The sequence below is a fragment of the Cetorhinus maximus genome, chromosome 12, assembly GCF_964194155.1.
Source record: "Cetorhinus maximus chromosome 12, sCetMax3.hap1.1, whole genome shotgun sequence".
Classification (NCBI taxonomy): domain Eukaryota; kingdom Metazoa; phylum Chordata; class Chondrichthyes; order Lamniformes; family Cetorhinidae; genus Cetorhinus; species Cetorhinus maximus.
The window spans coordinates 59,415,295-59,433,299 of NC_135890.1; positions in this window are offsets into that span (position 1 = coordinate 59,415,295).

Below are 18,005 nucleotides of genomic sequence, written 5' to 3' on the forward strand. Positions count from 1 at the left end.
CTGCCTATAAATGTATGTTAATACTTAGTTTGAGTGATATTGACACTGATTTTTCAGTTTAACGTGTGATCCACAAGTTCCTGAACTCGTCGGGGAAAGCAAGGTGGGAACACAGCAAGTGAGGGGGTCAGTTAATCTCAGGGATATGTGGCACGGCATACTCAGTGCTCACAACTGTTTTCTTACCAGTTAGTGGGAAAGGTGTTCACGGTTCTTTTACTCTCTGTACTTTGGAGCTCCAATCTATCAGGTCAGGATTTGTGCCTCTTAAGCTGCCAAAGATTGGACCTCAGTTGAAGATCAAGATGATCAGCACGAGCAGCACTTACAGCCTGCTGGTCACAGGCCTGCAGCTATACAGGAGTGAGGGCAGCAGCAGAAAGGTACAGATTGCAAGGAGCCATACCCACCACACAGGCTTTGCACACAGATAATCAGTTTCCTCAACATGTCAGAACAGCAGAATCTCAGCAGACTCAGGTGGTTATGTCAGGTGATGCCAGACATTTGCAGCTGCTGGAACTGGTGGCCATGTTTTACCATTGGCTCTCAAAGTCACACCTGTCCTCAACATTTGTGTATCTGGTTTCTTCCAGGGTTCTGCTGGAGACATTTGCAGCATCTCCCGGTCAGCATTTCACAAGTACACAGATGGGTTGTTTTCCAGTGTTGGCAATTATATCAAGTTCGCCTGTGATGATGCCAGTCAGAGTGAGCGGGTGCTTGGGTTTGTGTCCCTTGCTGGTTTCCACAGGTGCAGGGCAACTCTGACTATACAAATGTGGCAATCCAGGCACCCCAGTTCACCCAGGAGTGTTTGTCAACCACAAGGGCTTGCACTCCGTCAATCTCCAGTTGGAGTGCAGCCGCATAAAGATCTTTATAGAAGTATGAGCAAGATTCCCGGGCAGCAGCCATAATGTTTGCATCCTGTGGCAGGCAGTTCACCCTCCCTGAACTCTTCCCCTCTGGAAGCAGAGTTAATAGTTGGCTCCTAGGAGACGCTTCAAACACTTAAATCCAAGGAATGGTGTTCAAGAGAATTACAATGAATTCCATATCACCACCAGATGTGTGTTTGAACATGTCATTGGCATGTTGAAGATGTGTTTTAGGTGCCCTTCAGTACACACCAGACAGCTCTCCATCATGGTGGTGGTTTGCTGTGCTTTGCAGAACATGCACAGCAGACTGGGGTTGGACCTACAGGAAGACCATGGCACTGGCACAGAGCCTCTTCTGAGGATTCCGAGAGTGGAGAAGGTAATCAGGGTAATGCACTACTAGCGGTTCACTTGCTGCCTGGGATGCCCTGATTATTGAGATTCACTTAGGGTCCACCTGTGGACTGATCTCAGGACCACATACAGCAGCTATTTTTCCGCATCCCCTCCATTAATAGAATTAACACAAAGTGGTCCTGCAAACAATCAACCCCCCCTTTTACATCCCCATTTATCAATTCTTGGCTTCCCACTCTTCATCAAACAGCTTGCTAGCAGCAATCAAGAATTACAGTATAACGGACACCAACTAAGGACAAGTTGGGAGGGGAGGTTACAGGTGAGGAGTGGAAGCACTCCGAGAGGAGTCCCTACTTCCATGTCCCCTTTTGCCATCATCCCTCTTATGGCCCAGCCACATTTCACTGCTGCCACTGTGTTGGAGAGAGCTTTGGTGCAAATCAGTGTGGTATTGTAAGACCAAGGCTAATGTATCTGTCATCCTATTTAAGATGGGATCCAGAGTCTGCATGCCCTTGCTCAAAGCCTGCATGGACTCATGTGATTGCTGTGTTTGCAGTTGGCCAGTCTATCTGTGCAGGAAGAAATCAACACAATTCTGTACAATATCAACCCACTCATGTTTGAGATGGGCTCCCCCATTCTCTGTAATCGTGGTCAGCGTGTTTGGAAGGCCTGTGAGTGCATCGGACAATCTCTATTACAGTCCAGTGATTCTCCTTTTCACCTATGGCTCCTGGGTACAGTCTCTGTATCCAGCTAAGCAGAGCTTGGAAAGGGCTGCATCCTCTGGCACAGACTCTCCACTACTATCTCCACCCCCACCATCTGCTCTTACTCACGTGTGAAGTGTGAATCTCCAGGTGAAAACCCAACTCTCTCTCTCTCTTACTGGTCCAGGAACATGTGAGTATCTGAGCCACTGCATCATGGGAGATCAAAGATTGTCAAGTTAAAAATGTTGCAACTTCTTGCTAGGAAATAATATTTCACTTGCTGTTAACATTGTCAATGCGACTGAGTGTTATATGACTTGGCTGTCTCATATTCAATGTGTCACCAGGTAGCTGGGAAGTCACCATCTCTGACAGCCAGGCACAGCGAGACTCCATTGATCTCCATTGCCTCCACCTCTGCAGTTGTGACTTGTGAGATGGCTGAAGGGCCACTTCTGGTTCTCTTCTGCAAGAAATGGAAGCACAGACTTATGAGTGAGTATAATGGCATGTGTTCATCTAATGGATGGAGAGCATTTAGTGAGGGTGAGTATTAGAGAGACACATGAAACTGTATGAAGATGAATGTCACTGGCGGATAGATATATTGGGATCTGAGAAAATGCATAAATAGAAAGCGAGAGGTGCACTTGCAAGGTAAGTGAGCATGAGGAGGGATGTGATGGAGTAGCTTGAGAGCCCTACCCTGGTACATATTCAATTTAAACCACCTGATGGAGTGCAGCACATTATGGTTATTGGAGCCCCATTACTGACTGGCATGTTAGGCAATTGATGGCAAAGGTGAAGGGGCAGGTGGAAGGGCACATGAGGAAACCTCCCAGAATATGGTTCAACCAGAGGTGATAGCACTAGGCCTACAGGAGGAGACAGAACATCTGTCAAAGGAAAGGTCACAAGCCAACTCCTTTGTGGCATGTGACCCTGCTTGCTCAGGTGAATGTAAAAGAATATTGCACCATTTTGAAGCAAAACAGGGTCATCCTCCCTGGCCAATATTTATCTGTCATCCAACATCATTTAAAATATGATGATCTGGTCATTATCATTATTGCTGTTTGTGGGAGCCTGCTGTGCACAAATTGCTTGCTGCAATTCCTGGTGTGCAGAAAACACTGTTCTTTTGATAGGCCCCTATCTTCTGTATCCCTGTCCCCGTTCTGAAATGACAACAGTTCAAACGTATGTCTTTGGCTGTAAAACACTGGGATGTCATCGGGTTGTAAAAGATGCTGCAAAAATGCAGGTTCATGTTTCTCTCTTTCAGGCTAATTGGCAATTTATGGGAGCAATGCCTTTTAATTTTTGCATCGATGAGGTTTTTATACTGAATGATGTCAGCATCTGCTGAAAATAATCAACTGCATCAGCTCAAGCTTTCTGCATCTTCTTACAAAGTTTCAGGTTCCTCAATTTTGTCAAATTCTTTCCAATATTCAATTGCTATTATTTTCTCTTCCTTCTTGTCCCTTCCTCTTTTCTCTCACTCTCTTTCCATTTCTTGCTCTATACTTTCCTTCACTTGTTCATTTGTGAATGGAAGATATTACAGACCCTCATCTCCAGCTTGAATGTCATACACTACACAACTTCAAAACATGAACGATTGGCCAGTCTCCATGTCTCACACCATATGTTTGGGGAGATGACGGCTTCATGGTAATGTCGCTTGCATAGTAATTTAGAGACCCAAGCTAATGCTTTGGGGACATGGGTACAAACCCCACCATGGCAGCTGGTGGAACTTAAATTCAATTAATAAATCTAGAATATAAAACTCGTCACAGTGATGGTAACCATGAAACTATTGAATTGTTGTAAAAACCCACCACTCATGCCCTTTAGGAAAGGAAATCTGCCGTCCTTACCTGGTCTGGCCAGATGTGACTCCAGACCCACAACAATGTGGTTGACTCTTAACTGACCCCTGGAATGGCCCAGCAAGCCACTCAGTTCAAGGGCAATTAGGGATGGGCAACAAATGCTGGTCTTGTGCCCATTGCACCCTAAAGACACCCATATCCCATGAAAGAATAAAGAAAAAAAATACAGTCACCACCCAACAGTGCGCAAAAGCTGCTCCAACAATGTAGGCTGCAGAGAAACCTCACAACCATTCTGGTCATTAGAGGCTGATTTTAATGCAAGCTGGAACTCCAGTGTCACCCAGAGGAGTTGCATTGCCCATCCCTAATTGCCTTTGAGAAGGTGGTGGTGGACTGCCTTCCTGAACAGCTGAAGTCCTCGTGGTGATGGTGTTTCCATGATGGTATTGTAGGAAATTCTAACATTCTGAAAAAAGCAACAATGAAAGCACAGAATGTATATCCAAGTCAGGATTGTGTGGATTTGGAGAGTAATGGAAGGTGATGGTGTTTCACATCATTGCTGCTCTTGACCTACTCAGTGGTGCAGGTCACAGGGGAGGGAGATGCTGTCCAAGTATGGGAGTATCCTGACAGATGGGCTGAGCCGAACCCTCCAAGACCTCAGCATTTGGAGCTGAAATTCTCACAGCCTTATACTGTGATAAAGCTGACATCATTACTGGGGTTCATTTCTATAGGGAGAGAATTGAAAAGCAGATAAGTTATGTTAAACTTATTCATAACCTTGATTAGACTACATTTAGAGTACAGTGAATAGTTCTGGAACCCATATTATAAAAATTATACGGAGACATGGAAAAACTACAAAAAAAGCCTACAAGAATGATACTGGAACTAAGAGTTATCCCTGTCAGGAAAGGCTGAACAGGTTGGCCGCCTTGTCTCTGGGAAAGAGAAGACTGAGGACTGAACTGATTTAAAATTATGAAGGGATTTGATAGGGTAGATTTAGAGAATCTGTTTCCACTTATGATACAGTAAAAACTAGATGTCATAAATATAAGATAGTTACTAATAAATCCAATAGGAGTGCAGGAGAAGCTTCTTTATTGAAAGAGTGGCTTGGAACCTGCTACCACAGCGAGTAGTTAAGATAAATATCATAGATGCATTTAAGGGGAAGCTAGATAAATATGCTGATTGTGACAAAGAGTGGTTGAGAAGGCTCATGTGGGGCATGAACACCAGCATGGATCAGCTGGGCAAATGGCCTGCTTCTGTGGTGTATAATCAATGGAACTCTATGTATTTACCACAGCCTGTGCTGCTAGGATCACTATCCAGAAACCATCTGCCCTTATTTGTGAGCCAGAATTGACTGGAAATCATATACTTCACTGGACAGCTTCTATGTTCTGGGCTTGAATTGTGCACAAGGTGCAACTGTACGACTGAGAGTCCCAGCCGTGGGCTGCAGGATTCACAAAGGGCGCTACATTCCAACTCTCTCCTTTTCAAAGGAATGTCAACAATTATTACTGTTTCTAAACTGCAAGGGAGCGCCTTATCATTAGATTAAATTTTAATCATGTTTTTGCTCCTTTCTGCTATTTTGTTGATCCAATTTTGTTGAAATAACAGTTGCTATTGACTGGGAGTGGAGTGGGGTCGTGAGACTCTCACTCTGAGGCGTATTGGATTCACCTCAGCTGAGTTAACGTTGGGCTTAGCCTTGCGTCTCTGCTTCAATTCCTTCATACCATGGGCCACATCTCTGGAGTAGTTGCCCAGCTGCATTCCCTAGAATTACTAGTTAAACTCGCTCAATATGAAATAAAAAGAGGTGGGGGTGGATGCTGGGTAGGGTATAAGTTAAAATTGAAATTGAGAGGCGGAGGTCGATTTTAAGATTACTCTCCTGGCAGAATCCAAGTGGGTTGGCAGTTAATAAAGGGCTGGTTAGCTACTCACTCAGAACTCACCCCTCCCTCAGCTGCCTGCAATCTTAACCCCCAGGGTTGAGACCCACAGGCCTTTGTGACAGCCGCATAAAGAAGGAATTTAGGAAACTTACAATACCCCAATTGAGTTTTAGGGGCAATGGTGATGTAGTGGTAATGTCACTGGACTAGTAATCCAGAGGCCTAGGCTAATATTCTGGGGCACATGTTCAAATCCCACCATGGCAGCTGGTGGAATTTAAATTCAATTAACAATAAATATATATGTATAGTATATGGAATTGAAAGCTAATCTCAGTAATGGTGACCATGAAGCTATCATTGATTGTTGTAAAAACCCATCTGCTTCACTAATGTCCTTTAGGGAAGGAAATCTGCCATCCTTACCTGGTCTGGCCTACATGTGACTCCAGGCCCACAGCAATAGGGTTGACTCTTAACTGCCTCTGAAATTGCCTAGCAAGCCACTCAGTTCAAGGGTAATTAGGGATGAGCAATAAATGCTGACCTTACCAATGATGCCCACATCCCATGAAAGAATGCTTAAAATATTTAACCCGGGACTTGAGTGGGGAAGTTGCTTTTCTCACCAGGGGAAGGAAGGCTGGCAAGGAAGAAGAAGTCTAAAAGATAAGAAACTTTCCTTTATGAGTTCATGAAGAACATAGAACATAAGAAATAGGTGCAGGAGTGGCCATTTTACCCCTTGGGTCTGCTCCACCATTCAATAAGATCATGGCTGATCTGATTGTGACCTTAACTCCACTTTCCTGTCTGCCACCCCCATAACCCTTGACTCCCTTGTCAATCAAAAACCTGACTAACTCAACATTAATAACCCAGTCTCCTCTGCTCTCTGGAGTAGGGAATTCCAAAGATTAACGATCCTCTGAAAGAAGAAATTCCTCCTTATCTCCATCTTAAGTGGGAGACTCTTATTCTGAAACTGCGCTCCCCTAGTTCTAGATCCCGAGATACTGAAGTAGTCCCATCTCCAAATGCAGCAAGACCTGGACGATATTCAGGGGTGGGCTGACAAGTGGCAAGTAATATTCACACCACACAAGTACCAGGCCATGACCATCTCCAACAAGAGAGAATCTAACCATCACACCTTGACATTTAATGGCATTACCATGGCTGAATTCCCCACCATCAACCTCCTGGGGGTTACCATTGACCAGAAACTGAACTGGACTAGCCATATAAATACTGTGGCTACAAGAGCAGGTCAGAGGTTAGGAATCCTGCAGCGAGTAGCTCACCTCCTGACTCCCCAAAGCCTGTTCATCATCTTCAAGGCACAAGTTAGGAGTGTGATGGAGTACTCTCCACTTGCCTGAATGAGTGCAGCTTCCACAACACTCAAGAAGCTTGACACGGTCCAGGACAAGGCAGCCTGTTGATTGGCACCACATCCACAAACATTCACTCCCTCCACCACCGATGCACAGTGGTAGCAGTGTATACCATCTACAAGATGCACTGCAGGAACTCACCAAGTCTCCTTAGACAGCACCTTCCAAACCCACGACCACTACCATCTAGAAGGACAAGAGCAGCAAACACATGGGAACACCACCACCTGGAGGTTCCTCTCCAGGCCACTCACCAACCTGACTAGGAAATATATCGCCGTTCCTTCACTGTCACTGGTTCAAAGTCCTGGAACTCCCTCCCTAACACCACTGTGGGTGTACCTACACCACATGGATTGCAGTGGTTCAAGAAGGGAGCTCACCCCCACCTTAAGGGCAATTAGGGATGGGTAATAAATGCTGGCCTAGCCACAATGCCCACATCCCGTGAATGAATTTTTAAAAATCTGCAGAGTATTCAAGGTATGGTCTCACCAATGCTGTGTGCATAGTTGTAGCAAGACTTCCCTACTTCTATACTCCATCCCTCTTGGAATAAAGGCCAACTCCATTTGCCTTCCCACTTACTTCCTGTATCTGCATGCTAACTTTTTTGCGATTCACATATGAGGACATCCAGATCCCTCTGCACTGCAACATTCTGCAATCCTTCTCCATTTAAATAATATTCTGCTTTTCTATTTAAGAGCAGAGATCATCCGGACCCCACAAGGAAAATCATGGTCTCCTTTGCCTGCAAACTCCCCATTACCCCATTCCCCACAACCCCACCCCCTCCTCCTGCCACTTGCCTGTGGGTGGTAGTTGGTCGAGAGCCGAGTGTGTGACCTAGCGCTTAAAGCTACCAAAAGTCTCCTGCTGTCCCTAGCAGGTGGGAAATTAACTCACTGGAGCAGACACCCATTGGAAACCCGCTCTGAGTTGAAATAGCCCTTCTGTGACTCTGCTGAAGTATGAATCCTGTTTTAAATTACGTCTAAAGACCCCTCTTCAGCTCAGATACAGATCAATATTTACAGATGGGGAAGCACATTAACAAGGAGAGCTTCTTATTTATTGATGCAATGGTGTAACTGTGCGTACAATACTCTACAAACATAAAGTTCAGGGGAGGACCAATGAATAAACAGGAAGATTAATGCGTGATTCCATATTCCCCAAATTATTACAACAAGACATGATCTTCATGTGTAAAGGATCAAGTATCACGCAGTTAAACAGACTGCGAATGGTTCACTCACCATCTCTTCAGACCCCAGTTAAGAAAGTCAGACTTGACTCTGCGGTAACACTCTGGTCCCTGATTCACAAGAGACTTCAATAATGCAAGTGGACACCTTAGTGCTGCACTGTTGGGGGTGCTGTCTATTGAACAAGAATTAAACTGAGATCCTGTCTGCCTCTTAGCGAGATGTAAAAAAATCCCATGGCAGGATTGGAAAAAGAGCAGGAGAATTCTCTTTTTTTGCCCTCGGAGCTGCCATGGTTTTCCCGAATCAAATGTAAAGAAACCCCTGTGTGGCGGGTGTGAAGATGTGCTGACTGGCTGTGGAGCTCTCAAAGGCATGTGCAGAATTGGAGCTCCCCCAAGTGCTCGAGCCAGGAAGTGCAATCTCTAGTATGTGGTCAATTGGTCAGTCTCAGCCAGGGGCAGGGTAAAGTGGCCAGGCGTCCGGTATTGTGCTGGACAGTCCGCTTTTTAGCCAATTTGGCCATTGTCTGGTACCAGCTGGCTTCACATTCAGCATTTTAACCCTTAGTCCACTGACCTCAGTGAAGCACTAACAGGGGCCTGTGCTTGTTCCTTGCCTCGTCTGCAGCAGCCTCAATGTGATGGGAATGTGAAGGTCAGGTTTGTTTCGATACTGTTTTTGCACCCTCAGCCCTTACGTTGTTTCTCCAATGGCACGGAATCTCCAAACGTGATGATGTTCCCTGTCACGAAGGTGTCCGGTATCAGGGGGTCTCTGGCCACCCTCTGGCAGAGTGTGGGGGATGCAAGGGGCTAAATTGGGCTGAGAAGGGGAGATATTGGTCAGGATTGCCACACTGCTATTTAGCATGAAGTAATCGCTGGAGGAAAGTGTCTTTGTGGACAAGTAGAAGGCAGGTTCAAGCTGAGCTCTGATTCCTGAGCTGCCTCGCACCTCTTCCCCAATAGCCTGTCAGGCTCTCAGCAGAGGCTAGCCTAGGTGGGCTAATGTGGGGCTGTTAGGACCAGGGGCAACAGATGTTGAGGAAGGTTGGGAAAAAAATCTTTCCAGATCCATATTAAAAACTGTCACTGTTCAACGACCCTCTCTCCTGCAGTATAAGGGTCTGGCACATATAGAGTTAATGTGGAATACTGTCCACACAGTGATGTAAGAGAGCACATGACCAGCAGCCAGGGTCAGTCTAATGTTGGACAGAGCCATTTGTATCAGCAAGCTTGCAGACAGCTCCTAGCTTGTACTCTTTACTGTATTTTTGTAAATGGTTCAAAGAGTCAATAAAGAAATTCCCCTCCATGTCACACCGCAGCCTGACCTGGAACTATATCGCCGTTTCTTCACTGTCACTGGGTCAAGTCCTGGAACTCCCTCTCTAACAGCATTGTGGGTGTACTTACCCCACCTGAACTGCTGCGGTTCAAAGCGGCGGCTCACCACCACCTTCTCAAGGGCAGTTAGGGATCTGTAATAATCAGCCTAGCCAGCGATGCCCACATCCCATGAAAGAATAAAAAAAGCTCCAGCTTATGCCTCCTCTTAATCGCGCAGAGCAGAACACCATATCAAACAGTATGAAGGACCCCCTAAAATTGCTGCTTAAAGGGATCATGAACACCTTACAGGTTAGGTGTTGGATTATTTCTTCTGGCTGTTGCTGCAATTCTACAAGCTTTTCCATACTTGACTAAATGCTCCAAGTCTACAGCAATGTTTCCCAAACTATTTTCTAATGTAACCCCATTTTAACATCTGAAAATTAATATTTTCAGATGCTAGCAAAAACAAAGCAGCATAATAACATTCAGTATAAAATTATTAATGTTCACATATTATAGATCTACATATATCACATAAATATGAAAATCTGTGTTTTAAAGCACTTTGTAAAAATGTTATTATTTTATGAACTCATGGAAGTTTTAGCTAAACCCTCCATATTCCCTGGTGACAGGAGTCTTAGTGAAGCCCCTCTCCCCCCACCCCACAGACCCATTGTAGTCAGCCCCTCTCCCCTACCCCACACAGATATACACACACATGCACACTCATGCCCCTCTTCAGAGCACCCCGTCCTCCCCACATACACCAGCCCCTCTTCTCAACCCCCATCCCCTCCATTCACTTATACATTAGCTCCTCTTCCCAACCCCATTGCTCCACCCACTCACTCAGCAGTCCCTCTTCCCAACCCACCTCCCCATTCATTCACTCAGCAGCCCCTCCTCCAAACCCCCACGCTCAGCAGCACTCTTCCTAACCCCCTTCCCCATTCATTCACTCAGCAGCCCCCCTTCCCAACCCCTCTCACCCACCCACTCACTCACAGCCCTTCTTCCCAACCCACCTCCACATTCATTCACTCAGCAGCCCATCCTCTAAACCCCCACACCCCCTTCCCCATTCATTCACTCAGCAGCACTCTTCCTAACCCACCTCCCTATTCATTCACTCAGCAACCCCTCCTCCAAACCCCCACCCACCCCAATGCATTCACTCACTCAGCAGCACTCTTCCTAACCCCCCTCCCCCATTCATTCACTCAGCAGCACTCTTCCTAACCCCCCTCTCCCATTCACTCACTCAGCAGCCCCCCTTCCCAACCCCCTTCCCCATTCACTCACTCAGCAGCCCCTCCTCCAAACCCCCACCCCCCTTCCCCATTCACTCACTCAGCAGCCCCCCTTCCCAACCCACCTCCCCATTCATTCACTCAGCAGCCCCTCCTCCAAACCCCCACCCACCCCAATGCATTCACTCACTCAGCAGCCCCCCTCCCCATCCCCCCCACCCCACACATTCACTCACTAGCCCCTCTCCCCTTACCCCTTTTAGGTCTAGTTACTGGTGTCTGTGAAGCAGAGTCACTATCCTGGGGAAGGAGCAGACAAGAGCACAAACACAGTAAAGTTTGAAGCTGCCACTGGGCTTCTTGGCTCAGTTGCAGGACCTCTCAGGAAGTTACTGAGTCACACTTGCTGGCCTCTGCCTGTGACAAGTCAGCGCACAAACATTCCACGTGGCCTTGCTGCTAGAGTGTTTCTGAAGTTAAGGAACACCTAGGGCTCACCATTCGCCCTGTGCTGTTTGGTGGAATTGACCCACTGGGTCCAGAGCTATCCCACCAGAGCTTCAAGACTAGGTTGTCTCCTCTCCACGGTTGCCATTACTGCTCAGAGAAGCGGCAGCTTGTGACCCCAAATGTGACATCTGTGACCCCATGAGGTATTGTGACCCACAGTTTGAGGACTCCTGGTTTATAGAGAGTGGTCTGGATGGGCATAGGTTTAAAGTAATTAGTCAAATTAGAGAGGAGTTGAGAAGTAATTTTTTCACCCAGAGGCAAGTGGAGTCTGGAACTCACTGTCTCAATGGGCAGTAGAGGCAGAAAGCCTCATTGCATTTAAAACATTCTTAGATATACATTTGACATTGACAAAGGACATTTTTTGGTGAATGAATGAGTTATAAATACAGAAACCTAGAAGGAGTTATGGAACAGATGGAGGCCATTCAGCCAGTCATGTCTATGCAGCTGAAAGAGAGCTTTGCAGTCTAAACCCATTTTCCAGTCCTTGGTCAGTAGCCCTGTAGCTTATAGAACTTCAAATGTATATCCAAGAATGTTTTAAATGCAATGAGGCTTTCTGCCTCTACCACCCTTTGAGACAGTGAGTTCCAGACTCCACTTGCCTCTGGGTGAAAAAATTACTCCTCAACTCCGCTCTAGAACAAGAACAAAGAACAAAGAAAAGTACAGCACAGGAACAGACCCTTTGGCCCTCCAAGCCTGCGCCGATCATATTGCTTGTCAAACTAAAACATTTTGCACTTCCGGGGTCCGTATCCCTCTATTCCCATCCTATTCATGTATTTGTCAAGCTGCCTCTTAAACACCACTATCGTACCTGCTTCTACCACCTCCTCTGGCAGCCAATTCCAGACACTCACTACCCTCTGCGTAAAAAACTTGCCCCGCACATCTCCTCTAAAGTTTTCTCCTCTCACGTAATTCTCCTCTCCTAGTAATTGACTCTTACACCCTGGGAAAAAGCTTCTGACTATCTACTCTGTCCATGCTACTCATAATTTTGTAAACTTCTATCAAGTCGCCCCTCAATCTCCGTCGCTCTAGTGAGAGCAATCCGAGTTTCTCCAACCTCTCCTCATAGCTAATAACCTCCAGACCAGGCAGCATCCTGGTAAACCTCCTCTGCACCCTCTCCAACGCCTCCATATCCTTCTGGTAATGTGGCGACCAGAATTGCACGCAATATTCCAAGTGTGGCTAATTCGACTAATTACTTTAAATCTATGCTCCCAGGTTATTGATCGCTATGCTAATTGAAATAGATCCTTCCTATCCCCTCTATTCAGACCCCTCATAATTTTATACACCTCAATTAAATCTCCCCTCAGCCTCCAAAGAAAACAATCCCTGCCTACTCAATCTTGCCTCATTGTTAAAATTGTACATTGTCAGCAATGTCCTCATAAACCCCCTCTGTACCCTTTCTGGTGAAATTACATCCTACCTGTAATGTGGTGACCAGAACTATACACAGAACTCTAGCTGCAGTCTAATCAGTGTTTTATACAGTTCTAGCATCGAAGGTTTACAGGAATTGCAGGTTTCCCTACAGTACAAGATGCCATTGACTGCACCCGCATTGCTTTGCGCGCACATCATGCCAACCCTCTGGGCAGGATTTTCAAGTCGTTGGGTGGACGCAGCGGGGGGGCCGGTAAACTGAATGCTGCACGCGATCGGCTCCCGGCCGCAATTTCACGCTGGCTGGCCAATTAACGGTCAGCCAGCACGAAAGGGGCACTGAAAGGCTCAGTGCTGCTGGGGTGTGGGCAGGAGGAGGGGAAGCACTGAAGTCTGTGCAGGCGTGGGGGACCGTGCACTGAAAGCTTCCCAAAGGCACAGAGCTGCCTCAGGTAGCTGAAGATTTTTGAAATCAAAAATAAAGGTTTGGAAATTCTGAAAAATATGTCCCCACATAGGACTTACTCACATGAACATATACCTAATAAAAATCATGTCAAAACATTTTTTTTTAATTAATGTCGGAAACCTCATCCCGCCCATGGATGAGGTTTCCTCAAAAATGCAAAGGCCGCCTGGCCAATTTGCCCACCTGCCAACCATAAGGTTGGACAGGCAGCAAAAAATCTCTCATAGTTAATACTTTAATGGCCTTAATAGGCCTCTTACTTTTTGGCGGGCTCACTCGCCTGCTGACCTAAATATCGCGCAAGTGTGTGATGATGTCTGGACACTTGCCTGACATCATCAAGCGCTATTCTATGCCTGAGTGGGTTGGGTGCGCACCTGCCTGTGGGATGTAAAGTTCTGCCCTCTATGTGCAGTTGTTGTGTGACCACAGTGCCTCATTCAGGTGAATACTCAGTATCCTGGCAGCAGGGTTTTATTCATCCTGCAGTACTCCGCTGTGCCAGCTCTATTTGACACACCATGACAAATAAAAGGCTGGCTATCCACAGATGGCACGGCAAATGACTCTGGTCCAGAATCCATGCACAAGTGCAGATCGGGACCACATTGAGAGCCATGCTGCCGCAGGAATATTACAGAACACACCATTGGGGTCCTCAGCAATACTTCCTTTGTCTAGACTGCTCTGGAGTACATAGCTGAGCAGTTCTCAAGATTTGTGGGAACATGCTGCATGCTGCTTAACCTGGTTATTAGGAGGGAACAGTTCATACCACCATCTATCAGACAAGAAGCTGAGGACGAGGAACACGAGAAGGACAAGGAGGTGGAAGTGGAAGAGTAGTATATGAAGGAACAGGAAAAGGATGGGTGTCTATAACATTGATAGCCCATTTCTGCTTGAGTTCTACATGATCAAATAATTAACGCATGATACCAGTAACCTCAACCACACCTCCCCATTCACCAACAGTCCCACACTCTTTACCTTTCCTGTCACTGATGATCACATCGTCCTCTTTCCCATAATGTAAAAATAAAAGCCAACACTAAATTAAATCAAATTAAATTAAATCATGACATAACACATACAAAAATAAACTAAGCACCCTTATACATCCCCTCAGTGCATCTTCTGTGTGGTTTTAACTGGCCTAGTGCTCCTATGCAGTGCTACCCCTAGGGACTGCAGCATGGATGGTGGACAGCTGCTGACTTTCAGAGAGGGAGGCTGCAATGGCCTTGGAGAGTGATCTCAAGCAGCTCTTGGCTTAGAACCGCCCAGCGCTTTGAACTGCACCATCTAGGAACCTGTAGGAACTAGGGTGGCCAGATATCCAGTTTTGTTACAGACAGCCCAGTATTTAGCAGGCCTGGCTACTGTCTGGTACCAGATGGCTTTATGTCCGGTACTTTGTGCCTTAGTACACTTACCTCAGTGAAGCACTGACAGGGGCCTGTGTTTGTTCCTTTCCCCGTCTGCAGCAGCTTTGATGTGACTGGAACACAGAACATAAGTCAGTTTTCATATTTCTTTCCCACCAGCACCTCTCTAACCACGTCCCCAAATGTCTGTCAATGAAACTCTGTGCGTGATGATGCCACACCATATGTGATGACATTATCCCCACGCATTGCAACACTGTTTGATATTGGTGGCCTCTGGAACTGGCTACCATAGTGACAGCAGTCTGAGCTGACTAACTGGCAACAGAGAGGCAGAGTGACAGAAGTTGGATGATAAATGTGGTCCTCATCTACTGCGGTCAGCCATTGTTGTATCTTCCACAGCTCACTTCTGAAAATACTCTCATCACCTTCAGCAGCCATAATATACCTCCCTATTAAGAGGTCAAGGCTACCTTTAAATAGTTGAATACCAATTGGAAGAAACATTGGGGGTAGCCAGGGCACAGACATACCCTAATGCGGGACTTCAATGTCCACCATCAGGAGTAGCTCAGTAGCAGGACTGCTGACCGAGTTGGTGAATCTTGAGGGACATATCTGTCAGATTGGGCCTGAGCGAGAGAACCAACAAGACCCTCACAAATCTACCTGTTACAGATGCATCTGTCCATGACAGTATTGTGAGTGGCCACTGCACAGTCTTTGTGGAGATGATGTCCCGTCCCACATCGTGTTGTGTGGACTACCACTGTGCTAAATGGGATAGATTCAGAGTAGATCTAGCAGCTCAAAACTGGACATCCATGAGGTACTGTGGGTCTTTAGTAGTAGCAGAATTGTATTCAACCACAAGCTGTAACCTCATGGCCCAGCATATCTCTCACTCTATCATTACTATCAAGATGGGAATCAACCCTTATTCAATGAGGAGTGCATGAGGGCGTGTCAGGAGCAACACCAGGTATTCCTAAAAATAAGGTGTCAACCTGGTGAAGCTACAATACAGGACTACTTGCATGCCAAACAGCAGAAGCAACAGATGGTAGACAGGGCTAAGTAAACCCACAACCAATGGATCAGATCTAAGCTCTGCAGTCCTGCCATATTCAGTCGTGAATGGTGGTGGACAATTAAACAACTAACAGGAGGAGGAAGCTCCACAAATATCCCCATCCTCAATGATGAGGGAGCCCAGCCTGTCAGTGCAAAAGACAAAGCTGAAGTATTTGAAACCATCTTCAGCCAAAAGTGCTGAGTAAATGATCCATCTCAGCCTCCTTTTGAAGTCCCCAGCATCACAGATGACAGACTTCAACCAATTCAGTTCACTCTACATGATATCAAGCAAGGGCTGAAGGCGCTGGATATGACAAAAGCCCTGGGCCCTGATAACATTCCAGCTGGAGTACTGAAGACTTGTGATCCAGAACTAGCTGCAGCCCTAGCCAAGCAGTTCCAGTACAGTTACAACACTGACAACTAGCCGACGTTTTAAAAATTCATTCATGGGATGTGGATGTCGCTGGCTAGGCCAGCATTTATTGCCTATCCCTAATTGCCCTTGAGAAGGTGGTGGTGAGCTGCCTTTTTGAACTGCTGCAGTCCCTGTGGTGTAGGTACACCCACAGTGCTGTTAGGGAGGAAGTTCCAGGATTTTGACCCAGCGACAGTGAAGGAACAGCGATATATTTGCAAGTCAGGATGGTGAGTGGCTTGGAGGGGAACTTCCAGGTGGTGGTGTTCCCATGTATTTGCTGCCCTTGTCCTTCTAAATGGTAGTGGTTGTGGGTTTGGAAGGTGCTGCCTAAGGAGCCTCGGTGAGTTTCTGTAATGCATCTTGTAGATGGTACACACTGCTGCTACTCTGCGTCGGTGGAGGAGAGAGTGAATGTTTGCGGAATCAAGCGGGCTGCTTTGTCCTGGATGGTGTCAAATCTCCTGAGTGCTGTTGGAGCTGCACACATCCAGGCAAGTGGGGAGTATTCCATCACACTCCTGACTTGTGCCTTGTAGATGGTGGACAGGCTTTGGGGAGCCAGGATGTGAGTTACTCGCTGCAGGATTCCTAGCCTCTGACCTGCTGTTGTAGCCACAGTACTTAGATGGCTAGTCCAGTTCAGTTTCTGGTCAATGGTAACCCCCAGGAGGTTGATAGTGAGGGATTCAGTGATGGTAATGCCTTTGAATATCAAGGGGTGATGGTTAGATTCACTTTTGTTGGAGATGGTTATTGCCTGGCACTTGTGTGCTGTGAATGTTATTTGCCACTTGTCAGCCCAAGCCTGGGTCTTGCTGCATTTACACATGCTTCAGTATCTGAGGAGTTGCAAATGGTGCTGAACATTGTGCAATCATCAGTGAACATCCCCACTTCTGACCTTATAATGGAAGGAAGGTCATTCATGAAGCAGCTGAAGATGGTTGGGCCTAGGATACTACCCTGAGGATCTCCTGCAGTGATGCCCTTGGAACAGAGATGATTGACCACCAACAATCACAACCATCTTCCTTTGTGCTAGGTTTAACTCCAACCAGTGGAGAGTTTTCCCCCTGATTCCCATTGACTCCAGTTTTGCTAGGGCTCCTTGAAGGCACACTTGATCAAATGTGGCCTTGATGTCAAGGGCAGTCATTCTCACCTCACCTCGGGAGTTCAGCTCTTTTGTCCATGTTTGAACCAAGGCTGTAATGAGGTCAGAAGCTGAGTGACCCCGACGGAACTCAAACTGAGCGTCAAAGAGCAGGTTATTGCTAATCAACAAGTGCCGCTTGATAGCACTGTTGATGACCCCTTCCATCACTTTACTGATGATTGATAGTCGACTGATGGGGCGGTAATTAGTTGGGTTGGACTTGTCCTGCAGGACATACCAGGGCAATTTTCCACACTGCTGGGTAGGTGCCAGTGTTGTAGCTGTACTGGAACAGGTTGGCTTGGTTCCAGGATTTTGACCCGGCAGCAGTGAAGGAACAGCGATATAGTTCCAAGTCAGGGTGGTGAGTGGCTTGGAGGGGAACATGCACATGATGGTGTTGCCAATGTGGGCACTTCTCCAGATATGTCCTGTTCTCAAAATGCAGAAAAACTCCAATTTAGCCAATTAACACCCCCTCAGTCTATTCTCAATTGTCAGCAAAGTGATGAAAGGTGTCATCGATAGTGCTATAAAGCTGCACTAATTCAGTAATAACTTGCTCACTTCTACTCAGTTTGGGTTCCCCAGAGTCACCTGGCTCCTCACCCATTCCACACCATGCTGTCCCCCACCCC